The 20,778-nt window shown below is 44.1% G+C and overlaps 1 long non-coding RNA gene across 1 annotated transcript; it reads left to right on the top strand.

Annotated features, from left to right (window-relative positions):
- The first annotated feature begins 287 nt into the window (after window positions 1-287).
- Window positions 288-16,352, top strand: LOC125085190 (uncharacterized). Its single transcript, XR_007122801.1, has 3 exons — window positions 288-404; window positions 15,212-15,362; window positions 16,071-16,352. It is a non-coding gene; the product is annotated as an uncharacterized LOC125085190 (long non-coding RNA).
- Window positions 16,353-20,778: the final 4,426 nt, after the last annotated feature.

Genomic DNA, 20,778 nt, shown 5'->3' with positions numbered 1-20,778 from the left:
ACCACCTCCTTTCAAAGACAAAAAGCATCTTTTGTTTATTGCCACTCAGTATTTCCCATTAGAGAATCACCCCTTCACTTGCTGTCGGTCCCCATGGTTCCGTGGAAGTGGACTCCATCAAGTGGTTGAATGATCCAGGCTTAAGGCAATCAGCTCTTGTTTTCCCCAGCCACTGATTGGTTGAGAGATGGGCATGTGACTCATACAGAGCCAATGAAGTTTTCCAAGGGAATTCTGGGAAACTCTCATTGGCTGTGAAATGAGAGGGATGTGAGAACCATGTGAGGGCTGAGGCTACTAAAGAAGGAAGCCGTGGGCGGGGAAGAGGCAAGTAGTGGAATGGGGTCTGCGGGCCATCCTCTGAGCCCTGCCCCAGCCAGCCCTTCTGCGGACTCTCCAGTTGTGTGAGTCAACGTCCCTTTTCTGCGGGTGGGGAATTTTGCCATTTAGGGCCCTTTATGGCCCCAGTGTCTACTCTTGCTTCTGAACACTGCGTCTTTTCACTTATTTTCTCATTTTAAAAGCAATGCATACTTATTTTAGACAATTTCATAAACACAAAAAGGAAGAGGCAGCAACTTTCCCAGGACCACACAGCTCTCGGGTGGCTGAGCCGTGATTCCGACCGGGGCTGGCCGCCGCCCGGGGCTGAGTTCCTCACCCTGCCACCTACTTTGGCCTCTCACAGATCTACTAGGCATGTTGTGGAAACCTCAGTCTCTTCCTCCCTTTGGAGGAACAAAAGCTTTTCCTCATGAGCATATCTAATTATTCTTTTGCAAAATTGGGATAATATTGTATATATGGTTTATGTAGATTTTTAACTTAGTAATAGATTATGGACATTTCCCCAAGTCATGAAGTATTTCACAGGAACATTGTTTTTAATGGCTGCATGATATTCCATCTGAATTGAATATAGCATTACTTATTTACACATCCTTGGACTGTTGGACCTTCAGGTGATCGATACTGTTTTTAAAAAAAGAAAATAGGGGACTTATTTGTGGAGCATAACAAATAGCATGGAGGACAAGGGGAGATGGAGAGGAAAAGGGAGTTGAGGGAAATTGGAAGGGGAGGTGAACCATGAGAGACTATGGACTCTGAAAAACGATCTGAGAATTTTGAAGGGGTGGGGGGTGGGAGGTTGGGGGCACCAGGTGGTGGGTATTGTAGAGGGCACGGATTGCATGGAGCACTGGGTGTGGTGCAAAAATAATGAATACTGTTATGCTGAAAAAAAAAATAAAAATTTAAAAAAAAAAAAAAAAGAAAGAAAATAGGGGGGCACCTGGGTGGCTCAGTGGGTTAAAGCCTCTGCCTTCGTCTCAGGTCATGATCCCAGGGTCCTGGGATTGAGCCCCACATCGGGCTCTCTGCTCCGCAGGGAGCCTGCTTCCTCCTCCTCTCTCTCTCTGCCTGCTTGTGATCTCTGTCTGTCAAATAAATAAATAAAATCTTAAAAAAAAAAAGAAAAAAAAGAAAATAGGTGGAGCAAGTAGATTTTTAAGGCAAGTGAAATTGGGGGGGGGGTGGATAACACGTCCCGCATTTGTCAAAGCCCATAGACTATTCCACAAAAAGAGTGAACCCTAATGTAAACTATGTACTTTAGTCAATAATAATGTCTTAATATTGTATCACTAGTTGTAACAAACATACCACGTCAGTGAAAGTTATTAATGATCAGAGAAACTGAAGGAGAGCAGTATCTCGGTTCTGCTCAGTTTTTCTCCAAACATAAAACTTTTTCATGAAATATTCTATTCAATAAAATTTATTGATCAACAGTCTAAACAAACAAGCAAACAAAAAGCAATGTAAATATAAATTTCTCGCCAGTCCTGATTCTTTTCTTTTTTTTAAAAAAGATTTTATTTATTTGACAGAGAGAGAGTGCATACAAAAGCAGCCAGAGGGAGAGGAAGAAGCAGGCTCCTGGCTGAGCAGGGAGCACAACGTGAGACTCTGTCCCCGGACCCCGGGGATCATGACCTGAGCCCAAGGTAGATGCTTAATGACTGAGCCACCCAGGCGCCCCATATTTTCTTCTGTTGAATTTGTAGGAGTAGAATTACTGAAACAAAGGTTAAGATATTATAGACATATTACAATGATTTCTTTACAGGAAAAAAAAAGTGCCACTTTACATACCACCAATGTGTTAAGAGTGTCTAGTTCATTCAATTCTTGTTAACACTAAAAGGTATTGAGTTTTTAAATCTTTGCAGATTTAATGAGAAACTCATGATGCCTACTTCTGATTTGCCTATTTTCCTTAACTATAAAAATCAAAACAATATGTTAGAGGTTAATGGTACAGAATAAGTATTTCAGAAATAGAAAAAAGTTCTTGAAAAATGTAGCATCACAAATCAATGGGCAAAAAAGGACAATTTCTCAGGATGAAGTGAGAGCCACATCTCATACCTCATCCTATGGTCCTTAAGCATGAGTGTACATCCAAATCCCCTGGAGGGTTTCTTCAAACACAGATGTCCAAGAATCACACCTTGAGAAACAATCCCTCATACAACAAACTCTAGAAAAATAAAAAGGGTGAATGAAAAAAAGAATCAAGTATCTCTCAATCCTTGACACATCGAGAATGTAAAACTCATGGAGATAGCTTACCTTAATAGTATGATTAATATACTGTTTATTATGTACATATAGGAATTTATGTGTTATGTAATTATATTACAGAACTATGTTCTTTTTGCGTATTTTTGAAATGATTACAGATCTTAATGGTATACTAAGCATAAGGTCCGCATTATCATAAAGGCAACCTCAATATATATTTTGAGGAGGGAGGAAGGGCAGAGGGAGGGGTAAGAGAGAATCTTAAGCGGGTTCCATGCCCAGTATGGAGCCTGATGCAGGGCTCAATCTTATGACCCTGAGATCATGACCTTATCTGAAATCGAGTCAGACACTTAACCAATTGAACAACCCAGGCACCCCTCAACATATTTTTAATAGTAGAAAGGGGATTGATCACATTTTCTGACCAAAATGCAATAAATCTAGAAATGAATGAGTGGAAACCAACCCATGATAACATCCCAGCCACTTGGGAAATATACCACTCTCTCTCTCTCTCAATAAATATTTGCTAAAACAACAGTGATGAGATTGCTGCACACCAAAATGTACTGTATTAAAGCTATGGTGTTCTCAGGGGAAAATATATATCTGTAAATTCTCCCATGACTAACGAAGAAGAATGACATCAAAGAGCTACAGAACTCAAAAATTTAGGAAAAGAATATCAAACCTAGAGCAGAAGGAATTAAACATAAAAAGCATGAAGCTGAATTGAAACTAAAAAACCTAAAAGCAGTAGAATTGATTAATTCAAGAGACAGAAAGGAGAAAAAAGACAAGTCATAATCTACCTGAATCAAAGAAGCAGAAAGAGTAGGAAAATGCAAATATCCAAGATTAAACCAAAGAGAAAGCCAGAAGTCACAGATGCAAGGGAAAGTGCTCAAAGTATTAGAAGATACTTTGTAAAGCTGTGGAAATAAATTTACAAACTGACATGGACAATTATTCTAGGATTAAAACATTTCCTCCACGAGGAAGAAACAGGACAGCTAAAATAAGCCACAAGATGAACATGAAGGACCCCATCCCTAAGGAGGCCCGGCCCATAGAGCCTCCTTGGCTCCAACGGTCAAAGAACAGAGAACACAGAAATTATTTAAATTGTTGCAGAACTCAGAAAGAAGGACTGTTTATCAATGCTCTGTTGTTTTTACAAAGCCAGAAAAGCACTGTAACAAAACCTATCAAAGATTCCCCAAAAAGAAAAAGAAAAACATAGACTTCATTTCACCTGTAAATCCTAAACAACGTATTAGTGAGTAGAAAATCCATCTGTACCAATGACCAGCCGGTCATTGTCATTATGATCCATAACATCTGGCCAAGCCAGTGAGATAAACTGAAACAAAAGGTGTATTATTAGAGAGTAGCAAGCAAAATTGTCATTACTCAAAAAAAAGAAGATGATATACCAGAGAAAACTCAAGAAAGTAAACAGAAAACTATTCAAAATAATGATAATATGACTCTAGTTCCAAAACAAATAGGAAAAAGTAGTAACTTTCATACAAACCAGTTAGAAAGTATACTGACTAAACAATTCTATTCATAATAGCAATTTATATGTACATGTGTATATATATATATGGATAGATAGATATTTTCTATAAAGAAATATATATAAATATTCTCTATAGAGAATCTCTATAAATATATATGGTGATGATAATGGCCCATGTTTATTGAGCATCTACTTTCTACGCAATGCACTAAGCATTTAAACTGTTTATATCATTTAATTATCAGAGAAATCTATTTCCCATCACAGATGAGGAACTCAGGCAGAGAAAACCTAAGTAACTTGACCAAGTGCACAGCTTGCCAGTGGAGTCGAGCTGTTGACCCAGACATTCCGACTTGAGGGGTCAGACTGTAACACTACCCCGAAGCCGTCTATCTAGTGGGCTCGTGGTCTTGAGTTAGTGCCAGCGAAGAGATCAGTTGGTCTCCAGTGGGGTGTCGTGGACTGGAGCAGGGACAAGTGTTCACGGGTCAGAGCCAGAGCAGATATCAAAAATTCCATGGAAGCCGAAAAGTGGAACTGGCTTGGGGAAAAATAAACACCAAACCCCTCCACTGCCCTGAAACCCCAGAGAAACTGAGAAGCATGTTGGGACTCTATCAGGCATGAGATGGCATGTTGAGACAATTTCATTACATCTTAAAGTAAACGATTACTTCAGCTGGCTGCATAACATAAATTCATCCACGAGGCTGAAATATGGTTTATAATTATTAAAATGCCAGTGTTGGCTAAACAAATCTGTAAAGTTAAATTCGAGCACTCCCAGATTCCAATGGGATTCTTTAATTTGCCCAAAATTTTAAAAATATATTTAATAGAATAAATTTGTACTGATCGCCAAGACAGAACTAAGAAGAAGTATTAAATTGTTTGGGGTTTTTTCCTGTTGAGTTATAGGAAAGCTTTATATATTTTGGGTATTAACTCCTTATCAGATATATAATTTGCAAATATTTCCTGCCATCCACGAGGTTGCCTTTTCATTTTGTTGGTTTCCTTTACTGTGCAGAAGCTTTTTAGTTTGATGTAGTTCTACCTGTTTATTTTTTTTTTTTTCTCTTACTGCCTTTGCTTTTGGAGTCAGACTTTCTTTAAAAGATTTTATGTATTTGACAGAGAGAGATCACAAGTAGGCAGAGAGGCAGGCAGAGAGAGAGGGGGAAGCAGGCTCCCCACTGAGCAGAGAGCCCGATGCTGGGCTGGATCCCAGGACCCTGGATCATGACCTGAGCCGAAGGCAGAGGCTTTAACCCACTGAGCCACCCAGGCACCCATGGAGTCAGATTTTTAAAATCATCACTAAGACCTATGTCAAAGAGTTTCTCACCTATATTTTCTTCTAGGACTTTTCTGGTTTCAGGTCTTATAATCAAATCTCTAATCCATTTTGAGTTCATTTTTATGTATGGTACAAGATGTGGTTCAGCTTCATTCTTTTGTGTGTGGCCGTCCAGTTTTCCAATGCCATCTGTTGTGGAGACTGTCCTTTCCCCACCATATATTCTTGGCTTCTTTGTTGTGAATTAATGGACCATACCTACGTGGGTTTATTTCTAGGATCTCTATTCTATTTTATTGATCTATGTGTTTGTTTTTGTGCCAATACCACACTGTTTTGATTACCATAGCTTTTCACTACAGTTTGAAATCAGGGAACATGTTGCCTTCCGCTTTGTTCTTCTTTCTCAAGATTGTCTTGTCTACTTGGGGTCTTTTGTGATTCCATACAAATTTTAGGATTGTTCATTCTATTCCTATGAAAAGTATCACTGGAATTTTGATAGACATTGAATCTGTAGATTACTGTGGGTACTATGGACATTTTAACAATATTTACTCTTTCAACCCATGAGCACAGCATATCTTTCCATTTATTTGTGTCTTCTTCAATTTCTTTAATCAGTGTTTTATAGTTTTTAACGTATAGGTCTTTCATCTGCTCGGCTAGTTTTTTTCTAGTTATTTTGCTATTTTCAATGCAATTGTAAATGGAATTGTTTTCTTAATTTCACTTTCTGATCATTATTAATGTGTAGAAATGCAACAAATTTTTGGATAGTGTTTTTGTATTTTCAACTTTACTGAATTTATTCTAATAGTTCTATATAGTTCATATATATATATATATATATATACATATATATATATATATATATATTTCTATGTAGTTCTAGTAGTTCCATAATAGAACTATAGTTCTATTAGTTCTAATAGTGTTTTGGTGAAGTCTTTAGGGCTTTCTATATTTATCATATAATCTGCAAATATTGACAGTTTTACTCTTTTCTTTTTAATTTGGATATCTTTATTCTTTTTCTTGTCTAATGGCTCTGGTTAGGACTTCCAAAATTATGTTGAATAAAAGTGGTGAGGGTGGGCAACCCTGTCTTGTTCCTGAACTTAGAGGAAAAGCGTTCACTTTTTCACCATTGAGTATGATGTTAATTATGAGCTTGTCATATATGGCCTTTATCATTTGGACACACATTCCCTCTATACCCATTTTGTTGAGAATTTTCATCATCAGTGAATGTTGAATTTTAACAAATTTTTTTCTGCATGTACTGAAATTGTCGTATTATTTTTATCCTTCATTTTGCGAATGTAGTGTATCACACTGATTTGCAAATGTCAAAGCTTTCTTGCATCCCTGTGTTAAATCTCACTTGATCATGGTATATGATTCTTTTAATGTATTGGTGAATTTGTTCTGCCAATATTTTGCTGACAATTTTTGTATCTATGTTCATCATGGATATTGACGTATAATTTGTTTCTTTGTTTTAGTGGTGACTGTCTGGTTTTGGTATCAGAGTAATAATGGCTGTGTAAAATGAGTTTTTTTTTTTAGATTTTATTTTATTTATTTGACAGACAAAGATCACAAGTAGGCAGAGAGGCAGGCAGAGAGAGAGAGGAGGAAGCAAGCACCCCACGGAGCAGAAAGCCCGATATGGGGCTCGATCCCAGGACTCTGAGATCATGACCTGAGCCGAAGGCAGAGGCTTTAACCCACTCAGCCACCCAGGTGCCCCTGTAAAATGAGTTTTAAAGTATTTCCTTCTTCTCCATTTTTTGGAAGATTTTGAGAGGATTGGTATTAATTCTTTGAATGTTTGGCAGAATTCATCAGTGAAGCCATTTGCTCCTGGACTTTTATTTGCTGGGAGGTTTTTGATTACTGATTTAACCTTCTTACTATTAATCACTCTCTTCAGATTTTCTATTTTTTCATGATTGAGGTTGGGAGGTTGTATATTTCTAGGAGTTTACCCATTTCTTCCAGGTTGTCCAATTTACTGGTTAATTTAAAAATGGACTGAGGATCTACATAGACTTTTTTTTAAGGAAGATGTACAGGGACGCCTGGGTGGTTCAGTCCATTGAGCATCTGCCTTCAGCTTGGGTCATGATCCCAGGGTCCTGGGTTCAAGTCCCGCATCGGGCTCCTTGCTCAGCGAGGAGCCTGCTTCTCCCTCTGCCTGCTGCTTCCCTTGCTTATGTCCTCTCTCTATCTCTCTCTCTCTCTGGCAAATAAATAAATAAAATCTTTTTTAAAAAAATAAGAGAAGACATACAGATGGCCAACAGGTACATGAAAAGATGCTCAACAAGTTTTGGCAAGAACATGGAGAAAGGGAAACCCTTCTGCACTGTAAGTAGGATGTAAACTTGTGTAGCCACTGTGGAAAACAGTATGGAAGTTCCTCAAAAAATTGAAAATAAAACTATCCTATGATCCAGCAATCCCACTTCTGGGTATTTACACAAAGAAAATGAAAATACCAATGCAAAAAGCTATATGAATTCTCATGTTCATTACAGCATTATTTACAAGAGCCAAGGTATGGAAACAACCTAAGCGTCCATGATGGATGAATGGGTAAAAAGAGATGCTATATCTATACAATGGGATATTATTCAGCTACAAAAAGGAATGAAATCTTGCCATTTGTGGCAACATGGATGGAGCTTGGGGGCATTATGCAAAGTGAGATAAGTACGAGGAAGTCAAAGACTGTATGATTTCACTAATATGTGAATTTTTAAAGTTAAAAAAATAAAAAGCTTATGGGTCTTCCTCTCTTGGGCCGAGATTGGTGATTACAGAGAACAGATTGGTGGTTACTGGAGGCAGGGGTTAGAGGAGGGGCAAAATAGGTGAAGGGTGTCAAAAGGTACCGACTTCCAGTTAGGAAATAAATAAGACCTGGGATGTCACGTACTGCACGGTAGCTGTAGTTAATTAATACTGTAGTGCATGTTTGAAAGTCGCCAAAAGGGTAGATCTTTAAAATCCTCATCACAACAAAAAAGAGGAATAATTGAGCTGGCCGCGGTGGGGGAGGGGGAAGCCAGAAAAATCCACCTGCTCTACACTGCAAGACTCTCTGAGGCAGCATCAGATGCCTCTAGAGGAGGAATGAAGGTAGCGCAAAACCCAAACCAACCCAAAAGAAATGGGCGTTTGGAAAGCTGCCACCACCGTTGAGCACCGGGCGGAAATGCAGAGCCCCAGCCAGAGGCAGGGTAAGTGGGGGAGCACCAGGCATGGCTGAGCATGGGGCTGCCGTTCTGGGCAGGGGGGCGGGGGGCAAGTGAGCATTCACCTTTCGGAATGCCCCATTGTCATCAGTCCTCAGAACCGTGGCGGACAGAAGTCCAGCCTCCAGGTGGGAGATGGAAGGCCCTTCTGTAGAGAATGCACCCGGCCCAAGAGAGGAAGACCTGCCATCCCACCAGAAGCCTGTGGTTCTCAGACTTCACCCTCAGGCTCAGAGCTTCCAGTCAACATATGCTTCCTATCCCTGGAGCGGTGAGCTGTCACGCTGCCCTCGGGTCCCCCCTCGGTCCCCTGCTTTGGAGTCACAGAGGCTGGCCTGGTGCGCCTGGCCTGTGGACCCGGGAGCTGACGTCCCCGCTGGCCAGGAGCCTCTCTGCCTCCTCCATATGCCCACCTCCAGTAGGGCGACAGCGGCTGTAGGATTTCCCTGCTGGTTTCCACCTGGGCCTCTCCCCTCTCAGAGGGGGACACCCGGCCTGCTGCGGGCACTGCTCCAGGAGGAGGGCCCAGCTGCCTCCCCCTTGGCTGCCCAGCATCTCCAAAAGACCTCACAGGCAAGCAAGGCCCCCGTCACACTTGAAGAACACCAATACCCTGCAAGAGAGACCATAGACTCAACAAGGGAGAAGGCTAAAATCCAAGTAAATTGAATTACGAGCATAGAGCAAGACTTATTTAAAAGGTATAATCATCAGAGGCTTAAGAGTGGGCCTCACTTCTCTACAAACAAGAACATGCTGGTATAATTAGGGATCTTAGAAGTTAACTATAACAATCACAATTAAAAGGACCAAGTGACAAGCCCACCCTAAAGTTGAATGATTGAGCTCAAGGATCAAACCAAGGATTTCTTTTCTCCAGAACACAGTTCCAAAGGACACGGAGGCAGAAGGTATGAAAGGAAAGAGTCTTAGAGGACAGATTCTAACATCTCATTCTTTCCTGGTAAGAGAGTCGCAGAAAGAAAACCAAACCAGAGAGGAGAAAAATAATCAGAATTATTATTTCAAATTTCCCAGAGCTTAAGAAGAGACCCAAGTCTTCAGATTCAAAGGAGCCACGGAATCATATTCTGTGACTTCCCTGAAGGTTTATGAGACTTAAAAAAAAAGTGCTTCGACTCCCTTAAAGAATTGGCTCTGTGCTTATTCTGTTTTTCCATGCATTTAAGATATAATAAGTTCTCACATTTTTTACAAGTCCCTCCACACACTTTTACCACTTGGTGGTCTTATCATCCCTTGCCTTGGTTTCTGAGTTCCTGTGTCAAATCTCTGACTTACTACACTTTGCCCCTCCCTGTGGCTTTGCTCTTCTAGCTCCCAAGGCAGATTGACACAGTCACTGTTTCATCTGTTAGGGTTTTAGTCTCCAAGAGGCAAGCGTATATGAGTTCAGGGGAAGGAATATCACCAACAGGGTGCTCTATTTAAATGTGAGCCTTCGCCCTGGAATGTCCTGCTGGTGTTTTAGCATAACCGTTCCAAGGATCATTTCTGCCAGACTCCAGTGTGCCTCAGAGGAAATTATCACTGCCCCTCTCATAACTTTTTGGTTGTTGATTTTGGTGCTTATCAGGTAAGAGTCCACAGGTGCACACATGAGTCTGCACAAAGTAGGACAGTTGTTGGGGGGGGACCAGGTCCCCAGGTCTAAATTCAGGCTACATATGGAACATCTAAAGCACAGGTCCAATCATACATCTTGCAGGACAAATCTGTAGACAGGTCGTAGAAATATTTTGTTTGGCCCACGTGGTTTTTTTTTTTTTAAGATTTTAATTGGTTGCTGGGAAATCAGTCTCCAGTGCCTGCAAGGCAATAGCAGTGAATGTTCCCTTTCACCAGAGCATGCGCTCACTCCAACTACCACACACCAACATAAATGGCAGCGAAGCAACTCAAACTACATTGTCTTCGTTAAGCAAAGCAGAGAATCACTCCACACTCATCCATTCAACACACTTATTAGGCACCTGCTGTATGTCAAAGAGGTTGCAAAGATGGGTAAGACCATAGGTTACCTGAGCAGAAAGGACCTTAGAGATCATTTTCATAAATTTCCAGATCGAGAAATAAAAACTCCGTGATGTCAAACCCTTTGCTCAATTTCAAACACCAGCTGGTGTCAAAGCCAGAAGAAAAATCTAAGCTCTTAACGTACTCAAACATTGTTATATGTGGTTGACTTCATCGCACTTATTCTAATCTGTCTTTAAAAAGCACAGTGGAATAAAAGGTAATTGGATATTAAAAAGAAAACAATTCAGTTAGTAAAAAGGTAGGGGGCGATTTTTAATAAATAGTACTTTGTATGACCTCAGTTCCTTGTAAAATGTCTTGTGGAGATTATTGTTCTACCATTGAAAAGGATTTTCTATGTACATAGAGACTTGAGTATTTATTTTTTTCAAATCTTAACATTTTTAAAGGATAGGTGAAACTTCACAAACATCAAGGAATTCAATATGAGGAAGGAATTTGGACTGTTTATGGCTTTTCTCACCACTTGGAAAAGGTATACTCCTCCAGGGTCTGTGGATCCCTGGCTTGGAGGTGCTGTTGTATGGAATTCTTAAAAGAATTTCTTATCATTACCTTCCTGTATTTTTATGTTGAGTGTTGTGGGGCATGGGGGTGTTGAGACTGGTCCGTTATTCACAGACGAAAGCCATTCTGCTCTGAATTGGATCTAGCACCCCTCTGGAAGGAACCAGAGAAGAATACCTTTGCTGCGAAAGGCACACATTTGTTTTGCACAGTAGAAAAGCAACACAAGGGACTCCTGAGTCACATTCTAAGAGACAAGTAGCTGGCACAAATTGCATGGCTCAGTCTGTTTATCTTTCTGTCAATCTATCATCATCATCATCTATCTACATATCTATCATCTAAGTCTCTATCTAAAGAGGTTAAGTTTCTCATGAGCTTCTCTCTTGAATTATTCCTCCTGCTGCTTTGCCTGTCTCCCTGCTCTGGCCTGAACTGCACACACAGCTCTGGGCCTCTTCCATTAGATCACGCAGTTTTATGCAGTCCCACACCGTCTTCCCCAAATCGTTCAATCTTTAATTAGAAGGTATTGGTTTGTGTTTCCTAGAAACCGGGGATCTCTGCTAAAGTCTTCGATATCTGAGCCCCATCATAATATATGAAGGAGGAAGGGCTTGGTGGAGGTGAAGGTTCGCTTGCAAGGCTAGAAGGTAAGGCTTCAGGTGGTCAGAGTTGAGTCCAGTCTACCAACTGGGTGCCTCTGTTACGCAGGATGAATGGTCAAGGTCAGTCTTCTCCGTTTGTTTAACCTTAGCCTTTTCCTGCAGCCAGGTTACTGTGCTTCTGTCCTCTAGACATCTGTACATCCTCACCTCCACGCATAGGCTTATTTCTCTGCTTCCCATACTCCGGCTTCATGGGAGTACTCCGTTTCCTAAACCCACCGTGGACACTCATGCGTTTGACCCTTTCTGCATGCCGTACCCTCAGTCTGGCACATCCTTCCCGATCCTCTTTGCTTCATGTGGCTTTCGCTGCCCTCATTACCCACAGGGAGATTCGGTCACCCTTGCTTTGTGCTCCCACAGTGCGAGCTTCTAGATCACTAAAAGCCTAGCCTACTTAGACCACTGCATCTGGTCAGGGTCTGCTTGCCTTTGACCATGACTCCCTCTGGAGCAGGCCCTTCCTGAAGACAGGGATGTCGTCAATTTCATCAGTCCTTTCATCAGTCCTTTTGTGTCTCTGGTGCTGCTGCAGAGAAAGTCTCATTTCAAAATGAGTAAGAGCATGATTGTCAAGGGTGGTCTCAGACCTGTTCATAAGGGTTTCCTCTTCCATTGAGTTGTTTTCTGAACACTTTTCTGATTTTTAAGGGTCTGTCCTTAACAAATTCAGTAGATATTTCTTACTCTAATCATTGTCAATTGCCCACAATTTCACTAACTTCCCACCATCAGAGCAAAGGGAGGGACTTCTAATTTTACCATCAAGCATCTGCCTTGCAATGGATTTTCAGAGAGATCACTTCCTCCACTTTATGTAACCTTAATTACAATAGGTTAACCAGGTGCAAACAAAAGTACTCATGAAGGCTCTCATTTGCCTATGAGAAAAAGTGGCCGTAATAATGATATAGGGGTGAGGTTTTCTTTGCCATACAGGCTACAAGAAACTCATAAAGTAAGAAAAGAAACTCCTCAAACTCAGAATTATGGCTCCATTGAGCCAATTGGCATAGATCCCACAGTACCTTCAGGTGGGATCACCTATTTGCGCTATGCACAAAGTCAGACAATAACAAGATATAACCTGGCATGCAGCAAACCTCAAACCCGAAGTCATGAAGATGAAAAAAGAGTCTCCAGATTTTCCCTCCCCACCACCTCCTCTCTGCCCTCCCAAGATAATCCCAAAATTGCCATCCCGGCACAGGGCTGGTGTGGAGAAAGTCTTGGGAGACCAGCGGAAAGCAAGTTGCTCCAGACATCTGGCAGGGTGGACGTGAGGGCTGGTGAGGGACATGCCACTCGACGTTGTTGCCATAGACTCCAAATTTGGATCCTTTTCAGTTTTGAGAAGTCCGGATAAGGTTTGGAATTCTTTTTTTGCAATTACTTTCTTGGCCGAGAGACTATGGTTCTTTGAATGAGATGCTGCCCACGTGGGGTCCGGGATTTAGAAGGGTTACAGAAACAATGGTGCTCCCTGCTGGGTTGGCTCTCAGACTTATCTGCTGAAACATGCCTACTGTATACCGCACAGGCATTCTCCTAAGGGAAGATAATTACTATGAGAATGAAAAGGAAAGTAGGAAATGACACGTAATCTATAAAATAGTCTCTGAGAAGAAATCTATTCCTGCTTGGCACAAATAAAAGGATCTTTTTTGTTGCCAGAAGAAAGTCAAGGCTGGTTTTTAAGACTGCGAAAACCTCAAAGTTTTGCCCAGAGGAATTTCCTTCTACAGGAGAATTCTGAAAATCTGGACTTTGATCTGCCGTGTTTGATCCATGGAGAAGCAATATTGTCAATATCTCAGGGTTCTGTGGAGTACCCCATTAACCTGACATCACAGTGAAATGATTACTTCTGCTTAAGCAGAGGCATATTTAAAACGAGACAGAAGCCTTCCACCAAAGGCATCTCATGCGTTCTAAACCATCCCATGTGGTGGACAAAACCCATTCTCGATAAACCTAATAATCCAGCTGGTCTACCAAAGTGCCCACTGATGACAGTATAGACTGGGGGTTTATCCTGTGCTTGCCAGAGCCTGCTGCGGTGGGCAGGCTGTAGGCCACCTTTGTCCCCTCCATCTCAACAACACTTGTCGGTAGTAAAATCTGTTTTATATCTGGGGCCACCTTGAACAAAGGTGGCTGTAGCTGGAAAAAAAAAAGATGTTTGAAAACCAGGAGAAGCTCAGCCATCACTGCAGATGGAGCCTGTTCTTAAACAATGTCAGTTACTTGGAACTCAGCACACTTTTCCCCTCTCCCAGAACCAATATTAAAGATCGCAGGAGGGACCCCAAACAGGTCCATAGATGTCTGCTTGTTACCCAAAGTGTCCTGGAAAAGGCAGGACAGATAGCGGAATGGCCACTGCAAACGGCTGTTCTAGAAGCAGGAGGCTTGCTCTAGCTCTCGTAAGGGAAAGAAAATATTAGTAATGATAAGTAATATTATTTATTGACCACGCTGTATATGCCAGCCTGTCTTCTGGGTGGTTTCTATGAGTCATCTTGCGTGTTATTAGAGTTGACCCTACCGAGCTCTTTCTGTGTGCCAGGCACTTTTCACAGATTTTTCTCATTTAGGCTTCTCAATAACCGATTTTATAGACAGAAAAACTAGGTCAGAGAAGTTGACTAATTTGCTTTCATTTGTTTGTGTTTCAATCATGTTTTTTTAACAGCTGGCAGAGTGCTTGCTTTCAAGCCCTGTGCCCCAGCTGGGCCTTGTACCTACAGAATTGCACTTTGGGCCACGACGGGGAGGGGACAGACCAGAGGGTGAGGCCAGCTGGCAGTGAGGCATGGGGACTGGGAGAGACAGCAGGCTTATAGCCTGAGTCTCCACTTACCCGCTGTGGGAGCTCAGTGAGAGGGTAGCTTCTCTGAGCCATTGTCCTCGTCTGTTTACCAGGGATAACAGTAGGGTCCATCTCTTGGGGCTTCAGGGAGGACTAAGTATACTTTCAGGAAGGCATGAAATGTCTTAGCATAGTGCCAGGTGCCTGGTAGCTCAGATCTGTTCCCTGTTTCTCTGAGTCATGGAGTTAAGAACTCTAAGCCTTACCTTAGGCAGTAGGGACTCCTGACCCACACAAGACTTAGGCCACTTCCGGTGATTTCTGTAGAGGCCTAATTATATCATCTAACATCATGGTGGGAAAAGTCTGTGATGTCCAGGATATAAAAATGGTGGGTAGGGGGCTGCCTTCCTCAGGTTCAGCTCCATGGTGGTAAATTTGAGCCCTGGGACATCAAACCCCCTCCGTCTTTTCTAGATTGTCTAGAAACTCCTAAAGAAGTAAGCAGAGCCTTGAAGCAACACTGCAGAAGAATGACCATGTCATCGTTCCCAATGAGAGTCTGTAACAAGATGGAGTGTGTGAAGGCCCAGACATGGGTCTGGGTCACAGGCCGGCAAGTCTCAGGGTAAGGGACAAGGGTGGCTTTGAAAGTCCTGTATCCAGGGCACTTGAGGTCTGCTTGTTGCAAAGGTCTTGTGGGATGTGGCTTCTCCAGAAGGTCTTATTTACATCTTTCTCTTGTTTCTTTTCTTCTTGAATGTTATGAGTGAGGGGAGAGAGAGCTTATCTTTAAAATGAAAACATGTTTTGTGAATCCACGAAGGGAAAGATTGGAAAGGGATTGAGAACTGCCTGATGGAGAAGTATGTCTTTGAGTAAGATAAATTGATGAAGGGGCACCTGAGTGGTGGTCAGTGGCGGTCAGTGAAACGTTTGCCTTCGGCTCAGGTCATGATCCCAGGGTCCTGGGATCCAGAGTCCTTGCTCAGCAGGGAGTCTGCTTGTCCCTCTGCCCCTCCCCTTGCTCGTATGTACACGCTCTCTCACTCTCTCTCTCTCAAATAAATAAATAAGTAAAATCTTAAAATGATAAGTGGATGGAATTCTCCAAAGACAGTAGGCTACAGGCTGAAGGCAGCCCAGCTCTCCAAAAAAAGTGTGCGCGTGTATATACATAAGTTTATTATGACTCGAACGATAGAAAGGATTACAGCACACAATTTATGAAAGATAAAATATTCAGTAGTCTTAACTGTAAATCCCTTACACCTTAAACTTTCAAGGTGACCTTCTGTTTATTGCAAAATCCAGTCTTTGTAATTTATTATTCAAGAGTGTCTCAAAATCAGACTATGAATAAACGCTCAAATACAGTTTGAATCAGCAGAGTCTGCTGTGTCACCGAGGACGAGCGCACTTCCAGTGGCCATCCAATAACCCGTGCTGGCTGCTGTTTTCCATGAGACAGACGGGACACCCTGAAGACACTAGTGGAACTTCACTCATTCGTCAGTGATGCGACCGACTCCTTTGCTGAATCAAATAACAGTTTTCTAATACTGCAAGAGTATTTTGTTGATTCTTTTGTACTATTCACAATATAAGTGTTATATACAACAACCTCACATTTAACTGTATTACTAACATTTTCTGTCATTCTCGTACATCAAGACAACAACAGTAGCTCACACTGGTTCCTGTGTTGTAAATACTACTGTCATGGCCATTTCAGGCTACTCAAATGACATCACTCAGTGATGCCCGGCACTGCTGTTACACTGTATTTCCACCACACAGATACAATAGATGCAAATATAAATAATATTAAAGAATAAATTTATAAATAATAAAAGTAAATACATAATTGTAGATGAAGTATAAAATAGCTAGGAAGTAATGGGTTTTGAGTATTTATTACCTTTGACTGTAAGACTAGAATGCATTTTACATATACCTTAATTTTTCATATGACTTTCTTTAGCCGGCTCACCGAATTCTTGGAAACCTAGGACCGACTAGTGGTCCCGGACAGGGGGGCCTCCACCGCACACTGGTGGGAAGTGGGGGTGGGAAGACTGGTGGGAGGCCTGAGTGAAAAGTCCAGGCTAGGCCACTGCTCCTGGAGGCAAAGCTGAGACCCAGCTGGGGAGCAGATGCCGAGAACACGCTAAGCTGTGGGGAATGGACCATGGCTTACAGAAAGCCATCTTGACCAAAACCAGGAAAGCCAAACCCAGAGAGCACCAATTTGCCCTAGAGCAGTTTGGCACAGAGGGATTGCACGCTCTTCGCATTGCTAACTCTTGCCTCGAAGCTTCTCACCTCTATGGACCCAGCCTGAAGGCCACCCCTTCGTTCACCACCCCTTTGGTCCCCTCCCCCTCAGCATCACACATGCCCACACAAGTTCATCTCTGATCTCTGGATTCCTGGCAGACCACGAGCCTCCTGAGGGCAGGCACTGCCTGGTTTCCTGCCTCATCCTTAGGGCCCAGCACACAGCGTGGCACTTGGGAGGTCCCAATCCCCTCCTATTTGAGCCATCAAGTTAAATGGCTAATTCCAGTCTGGTAATGATGCCAGACGTTGCCCTCCTCAACCTTATCTTGGGCCCCAGCTTCCTGTTTGGGTTCAGGTTGCAGATTAAAGGTGCAGGTGAGTTGCTTGGCCTTATCAACTGGGCAAACTTAGCCAGGTCACTTTCCAGATTAAAGAAATCTAGGGGAGGGGATGTTTGGGCATGAGTCATAGAGGGAACCTCTTACTTGGGCTGGTTTCCTTAATCTCAAAGAAGGTTTGTTCTCTCATTGATGCATTCCTTCCTTCATGCTTTCTTCTATCACTTAACAGCTTTCACACTGACTCTGTGGCAGGCCCTGCACAAAGGTCTCTGCACCTGATACCTTCTCAGTGACCGACAGAGCAAAATTTGTAAATAAGTCTTCCAGAATTAGCCAGACGTGGCTTCAGATTTTGGGTCTATACTGATAGCTGTGAAAATCTGGGCATGTTCTGAACCTCCCCGAGCCCCAGTATCCCTCCTTGGTGCAAAAGGCTAATCAAGTTGATCTTGCAGGGCTCCTGTGGGGGCTACAGGTGATGAATTATTTAAAACAACCAGCTCCAAGTTGGGGCTCCCAGCTTGTTGGTTGTGAGCCCACTCCGCACGCCTGCCCAACTCTAGCACAGCTCTGAGCGGTTGCACACCTCTTTTTCCAAAGCATTTTCTCTTGTCGAGTGTTAAGCCATTTGGAGAACCTGCCAATCCTTCAGTGTCCTTCGGAATTTCTCAAGGTGCAGAGTCCAGACCACCAGCATCAGTCCCCTGGGGAGCCTGTTCACATGCAAATTCCTGGGCTCTGTATAGTTTTCTAGAATCAGAACCTCTGGAGCCTCTGCAGACGGCATCGCGAACACGTTCCTGAGGCAGGAACACCTGTACTGGATACTCCTAGCCTCTGAGGGGGTCCTGTGGCAGCAATGGTTGATGCCAGCCACGGAGACTTGGCTTGCAGAAAAAGCAGAATCTGAAAGCCTGTGTGCTTAGCCAGGAGCCTGGGAGAGAAGGAGTGAAGCTCTGTGATGCGGTGGGCACGGCTGAGCTGCGGCGAGAGGGTGGGGAGGGAGGTGCCAGAGACCAGTGTCCTGGCTGGGCAGGAGCAAGCAGACACCCCCTGAGTCGGGGTGGAAACCCGCCCCGCCCCCTGCCATGTCCTTCAGGAGTTACAGGGGAGCCTCGGGAGCCACATTGAGCCCTGCAGGTGGCATCCCCGCAATGCAATTCTCCAGGTCCTCTCTGGTTTCTGCCACCATCGTGCCCCTCTCCCAGGTTGTGTGCCCTGTCGAGGAGATGCTACCGCTGAGGGAGCACTTCTAGTGAGGCTGGGGTGGAAACCAGCAGAAAAATTCCATAGCCCCTTCTGCTAGGCTGGAGGTGGGCGTGCGAAGGAGGCAGGGAGGCCCCTGGCCAGGGAAGAAGTGGGCTCTGGGTCCACAAATCAGGTGCACCCAGCCAGCCTCCATGACTCCAAAGCAGGGAGCCAATGCAGGACCTGAGGGCGGTGCTGGGCACTGGGGACGAGGGCAGCGCGACAGCTCACTGTTCTGGGGGAAGCTCCACAAGAGCACCAGGGCTGGGCGGCCACGCCACAGAAGGTGGAGGTCCTGGGTGCCAGTCCGAGGTGGCAGAGCTAGGGCTGGACTCCCCCCCAGCACCTGGCCCTCACACATGAGCTATTCTCACTGCGCCCTGGGGCCTCCCGAGCGGCAGCCAGCGCCAGGTGCAGCGGCTCTAGGAACCTCCCAGAACACCAGCCACCCTGTAGTTAGCTCTCTGTGTGTGCCAGGCACTTGGTAAATGCCGTGTACATACCCATCACTTTACACCGTCGCCCCGGGAACCCTGGAGGGGGGATGCCGCGATTATCCACATTACCGTCGAAGAAACACAGCTGGGTGGGGGCAGAGCCTGCAGGGCTGGGGCGTGAGGCTGTGAGGCCGGCCCTGCAGACACGGTCATTTACATTCGCTCCATCAGCTTTCCTGTGGGTGGCACGGAGGCTAGAAGGGGACTACAGATCTCTCTCTGACACACACACATACTCTCACACACAACAATCTCCGATGAACACGTGACCCCACAGAGCCATGGGTACTGAGAGAGATTTGATTTGCACCAGGAGATTAGGAAAGAATGGTCTCCTTGAGGGGGAAAAGGCCAACGCCTCCCCCATCCCCTCTGTCTACAATGCCTTCAACTCCTTCTGTTTGGTTGACCTCCTATTCTGTTCAGAACTCACCTCCTTCAGGAAGCCTCCCCTGATTGCCTCCAGGCTGGGTAGGGCATAGCTTTCTCAAAGTGCCTGTGCCCTTCCATCTGGTCTTGTGCTGTATTGGTCTGTAGAGGGCCCAGCCTCCTCCCCTGGACTGTGGGGTCACCGATTCTCACTCACATCTACATCCTCATTTCTCAGTCTGGGTTAAGAAGATCACAAGTGTTTAGGGAGCATTTATTGAGGTGTAGGGAGGGAAAGGGGTGAGCAGAGGAGAGAGAAGGCCAGGCTTACAGGTGATGAGAGTGCCTGTTTTTCTTGGAGCTAAGAGTCCCTACAGGAGCAAAGTGGCAGGTGGCCCTGGAGAAATGACTTGGCCCCATCCTGGTCTTCTCAGCTACAGATGCTACGCTTGCAGGAATTTGGGGAAGGTGCCATGGCTTTCCCCTCATTCCTTCAAATCAAATATGGGCCCAAAAGCCGCAGGCGGCTCTTCTGTGCAGAACCGTGCATGTTTATCTTGCCACCTTGGGCTCCTAACTCCAAGGTCTCAGGATACAGCCCTGGCAGGCCCCAGGGTGAGCAAAGTAAGGAGGCATTTGTGTGTAGTCAGGGACAAAGACATCTGATAGTGTGGTCAGGGCTGAGCTCTCGGCATTAATTCCACATTTCTTGATCCTGAGACTGAGAAAGAAAACACCCTCTGATTTGGCTTGGGGAACACACCGAAGCTTCGGGCTCATCATGAGGAAACCATCTCTCTGTTGTGAACTCTTGGCATGTTGGGGAATCCTGGAGCTGGCGCCGAGCCCTCCAAGCTTGGGCATCAGCAGCATCTAGGTGGGGACAGAGGAAGGGCCTCTTTTCTGCAGTGGCCCGTCCCTGCCCAGCAAGGGGGAGGAGATGCTGGCATGTTCTCGCCTGGCTTCTGCCTATTGTTCCATTCATCCTCTCTCCCCTGGCCTCTCAGACCCCTTAGGGACAAGGATGGATCTCACACATCTTCACTGAGTATATGCATATGTCTTTGAGAAATGCAGGTGGAAAGGGGAACTTAGGTGGCCTGTAGAAAGAGGCAGGGAGCTGGAGACATCTTAGACCTTTGGCAAATAATCCCAATGGATAACTTTCTAGAGCACTTGACAGTTTTCTAATCATGTACAAATGTGCGAGCGCATTGTGAGTCTCCAGTAGCCAATTTCACCAAATCTTTAAATCCAACTGCTGACATTCACTAAGCACTTGGACCTTAACACAAACCCCAGGAGG

This window comes from Lutra lutra, chromosome 14, assembly GCF_902655055.1.
Source record: "Lutra lutra chromosome 14, mLutLut1.2, whole genome shotgun sequence".
Lineage (NCBI taxonomy): Eukaryota > Metazoa > Chordata > Mammalia > Carnivora > Mustelidae > Lutra > Lutra lutra.
This window is presented reverse-complemented; position numbering and strand designations above follow the sequence as displayed.